Below are 4,860 nucleotides of genomic sequence, written 5' to 3'. Positions count from 1 at the left end.
AAAAAACAATGGACACATTTATCAAAATATGCAAATAACATTAGACATTGCTTTTCTAAGCGATCTAAGTTACAATTTTCACTTGGTGAATAACAAAATCCGGTAACACTTTACAATAAATGACCTTAGTTAACATAAGTTAACTACATTAGTTAAAATGAACCTTTAACTATGATTAATAAAGCATTAATTAATCATAGTTAAAGGATTAGTTCACGTCCTGAATAAAAATGTCCTGATAATTTACTCACCCCCATGTCATCCAAGATGTTCATGTCTTTCTTTCTTCGGTCGCAAAGAAATTAGGGTTTTTGAGGAAAACATTCCAGGATTTTTTTTTTCATATAATGGACTTCAATGGGCCCAACGGGCTGAAGGTCCAAACTGCAGTTTCAATGCAGCTTCAAGGGATACACGATCCCAGCCAAGAAATAAGGGTCTTATCTAGCGAAACAATGTCATTTTCTTAAAAAAAATAAAAATGTATATACTTTTTAACTACAAATGCTCGTTAAGGTTAACTAAGGAAGGTTATTATAAAGTCTTAACCTAAATCCCATAGACTTATATTTAGACTCTGTGGTCTCATTTGACTTGGAAACCAGAATACCTTAGCAACCAGCTAGCAACACCCTAGCAACCACCTAGAACATGCTAGCAGCTGTAAAGCATTGCGTTAGCAACCATTCAGCAGTACCTAGCAAACACTCACATTGTAGCATCTTGGCTAAAGCAGTTTTGCTGAGGCAAAAACTCACACATTTTCTTAAAAACCATGTAAAAATGTAGTTATGTATTTTTATCCTTTTTTCTAGCCGTTTTGTGACTTTTTTTGATACATCAAAAGAGAGAGAACAGTGAAAGGGCTGGAAAAACCAAGTCGCTTCCCTTTTTCAAACTAGCATTTGTGCTACCTGCTAAACCATGGCTGTTACACCAAAATAGACATTTTAATACGCTAAAAACATTCCCTTTTGGGACTCAGTGCCACAAAATGACTTCAATAGGACATTGTGTTTATAAGCATCATATGTAATGATTTAAATAAGACTGATAAACAGTAAAAGCACTCATTATATGTGTACACAGTTTTCATGCTCCAGTTCACTATGCTAGGAAGCTAGGATAACTACTTATTAAAAGTCTCTCAGGAGGTTGAATCAAACCAAAAAGGAGAAACTGCAGCAATTACTCTGTGTAACAGAAAGAAAAGCAAAAGTTACTGAGCAACTTTGTGAACCGGAAAACAAATATGTTTCCGAAATGTGGTGTTGCACAATTGTTGCTTAGCTTACAACAATAAATATGAAGTCAGGTCTCGTAAAAACTACTTTAGCCGTCATTCATATGGGAGCAATAACAGATCACCAGCAATAAAAGCAGCTTCACTTCAAGCGCTGCTTTTTAATAAGAGTTTAATTTCTTATTCTTCCTCTGCTCCGTCCCGGTAATGCTGGTTGTTTTAACAAGGCCGCAGCAGTCAGGGCACATTAGCGTCAGCGCAAAAGCAGCACCCGGAGGATTCAGCGGTACTGGGAAATCTCTCATTAAAAGTGCAGCCAGTCAGAGGAAGTCCCACTGTGGGATCTCAGTCGGGGAGGGCGGACTTGAGACCACTCATCTTTCTGATTTAGCCCAAATATAACATGAGAAACGGGAGAGAGCACCATTATACCTTTATAATCGAACTCCTTGACTGAGACTGGCAAGACAGATAGTTCAGAATTAGACACACTTAGGGAAACGGAACAAGCAGACAGCTCCTGAATAATCTTTATGGCAGTGACAGGGTTAACGGGAAGGACATGGAATTCTAGAATTATATCAGACATCTAATAATGACAACTATATGAGCAAGAAATTTTTAGGAAGGGCAAAATCCTTCAGACATAAAAAGGTCAGTTCTGGTCATATATTCTGTCCTTCTTATAATGTGAATTCAGAGATGATGAAAATAGAGATATGATGCAGTCTCTGACTCATTCGGCTGAGTAACATCTTATAATCGCATATCAATGTCATAGTTGTAACGGAGCCGACGAGACGAGAGACGTGCGGATCCATCTGCAAAGCTTTTATTTAAAGGCGTGGTCATAAAACAGGCAAGGTTCAGACAATGGCAAACAGGTATATGAGGGCAAGACGAAGAGCAATCCAAAACGGGCGTGAGTCAGTCGACAGCAAACGTTATCCAGAGGGCTTGACAAGAGGGGCAATCCGAGAAACACAGGCAGGAATCAGAACACGAGAAAACAGGCAAGGCAATACTAAGACTAAACTATGAAAACTAGAAATGGCTCCGTGGAGTAGCTATCGCTAGGTGATTGTTATATGCTAAACAATACTCTGCGTTGAATGGTGGTGTGAGACGGATTTATATATTGTGTGTTATTGGTAGCAGCTGTGTGTGATTGGTTTCAGGTGAGATTGTAATTAGTGCAATGGAGCATGGGAAATGTAGTCCAGGGTGATGTGTAACAGTCTGTGTAGTGTGAGAGTCAATGTAGTGAGCGGGTGACCTCTGGTGGAGAGTGAACGGAAGTTCATAGACCGGATTCGTGACAATAGTTCAGTGTATCTCGCCTCTACTGTCTGGAAACTCCTCCACATTTCTTTCATTTTTAAAATAACCATCATGAAAACTCACTTAACACACACATATTTCTTTAACCCTTATAGTGTAGAGAAATTAACAAATGAATAAAAAAAATGTAAATATAAATAACTATGAATGAGATGCCAATAAATAAATAATATTTTTTCCTAGTTTGATTTTATTTATTAATGTAGGTTATTTTAGTGCTATTTCTCTTACAATAAAGAAATTATACTTTAATATATGTCGCATCGCATCCACAAAGTTTTGAGTTCTATATAGCTAAATCAGCCGAGGTTGAGCAAATGAATATTAAAATTAAATAAACAGATAAACAAATAAACCCTTTTTTTTAACCATTTTAAAAATAATACAAAGAAAGAAAGGTTTTATATTGGCTTCACGTTATTTGGTGAATTTAAATAAATAATATTTTTTCCTAGTTTGATTTTATTTATTAATGTAGGTTATTTTAGTGCTATTTCTCTTACAATAAAGAAATTATACTTTAATATATGTCGCATCGCATCCACAAAGTTTTGAGTTCTATATAGCTAAATCAGCTAAATATAGGTAAAATTAAATAAACAGATAAACAAATAAACCCTTTTTTTTAACCATTTTAAAAATAATACAAAGAGAAAGAAAGAAAGAAAGGTTTTATATTGGCTTCACGTTATTTGGTGAATTTATATTATTTTAGTGCTGCTTCTCTCACAGTGAAGAGATTATACTTAAGGTGTTTTAATATATTAATAGTAATATTATGTTTGACACAACATGAGGGTAAGTAAATGATGGCAGAATATTTTGAGGTGAACAACCCCTTTCCAGTATCTCACTGAGGGATCTGGCAGTCACTTTCTTTCTCTCTATAGGACATCAATAGCAGGAGCCTCTTCTCGGTTTGCCTGTCACTGTCCCAGAGATCACAGCGTCTGCTCTGCCCCGGTTTACTTAAAGAGAAGAGGCCGGGAGCATCCAAACAAGGCTGGAGTATAAACCGCTCTTTGTTCTTCTTCTGTAAATAATAGTCTTGTCTTTCCATCAGCTCCCTCTCCCTCTTGTTTTCTCTGTCTTTTGGCTCCGAGAGCCCAGGTTTGTGTAGAAGCTTTCGATTTGCCCCGCGACTGGCCTTCCCTTCCCCCATCTGCCTCAAAGCCGGATGCAGATGAAAAATTTATGGCAAAGTGCCTTGAAAAAGCCCCCTTCCAATCTATTTGAAGTGAAGCTCTTCCTCTGAAGTTGCCCTCTCTAATGACGGCCATCTTTGCTCCTGATTTCGACCCTCTGCGTGTCAGTTTCCTACTGATAAAGGGCAAGTAGGGTCATCCAGCTGGTGTAATAAGAGAATTGATCCAATCGACTATTGATTGGACATCTTTTCAATCAAGTCAGTCATCCTTATTATCAGTTTTATAATTAGTGATGAAGTGAATCCCCAAGTAAATTTACATAGATAACCCTTCCCACCTCTCCGATCGCAGCCCACCGATTTCCCCCGCAAGGTCAGACGGAACGATCTGGATTTATTATTCATAAGCGGCTCATTATTTGGGCATCAGATCAAAAGGCAGAGAAACATTAGCACAGTGTCTCCTCTCTCTGGGAAAAGCCTCCAGCTACTCAAATGGAGAACAACACCGAGATGGATTTACGATTCAACCTTTCATTGCAAATCGACAGCACTTGAGGCATTTAACACGCCACTCAAAGAGCATTTTTGCATGTAATAGCATGTAATTTTGTTTAAAACTATTTAAAAATGGTAAAATGTTGATATCCTGTGCTCTAGTGTTTGGAAAAGCTCCCAAGATCCATAATAACATGATCATAGGATGAGTCATTTATAGAGCTGTGCTGGAAGATATGTCATTTAAAAAAATAAAAATCAATCAATAAATAAAGGTAAAATGAGTCACATTACATCTAGACCTCAAATTGGAACAAAAAAAATGAATTTATGATATTTTTTGTCTGCAGCACTATCATATACTGTATATTATGATAGATTTATGTTTTTCATTCAATTTTTTTGTAAAATAAAAAACCAAATAGCGATATCATATTCAATACCAGCAATACCAACTACAATTTCTTAAAATTGTTATCACATTTTTACTTCTTACTACTTCTTAATACGCAATAACATTCATGTTTAGAGTCAGTAAACAGTTTTTTTTTTTTTAAGAATTGCTACTTTTATTCAGCAAAGACACATTAAATTGATCAAAAGTGACAGTAAAGACATTTATAATGTTACA

The sequence above is a fragment of the Sinocyclocheilus rhinocerous genome, unplaced genomic scaffold (genome assembly GCF_001515625.1).
Source record: "Sinocyclocheilus rhinocerous isolate Xijiao unplaced genomic scaffold, SAMN03320098_v1.1 scaffold2798, whole genome shotgun sequence".
Lineage (NCBI taxonomy): Eukaryota > Metazoa > Chordata > Actinopteri > Cypriniformes > Cyprinidae > Sinocyclocheilus > Sinocyclocheilus rhinocerous.
The sequence above is the reverse complement of the archived record's forward strand: the minus strand, read 5'-3'. Positions refer to the sequence as shown.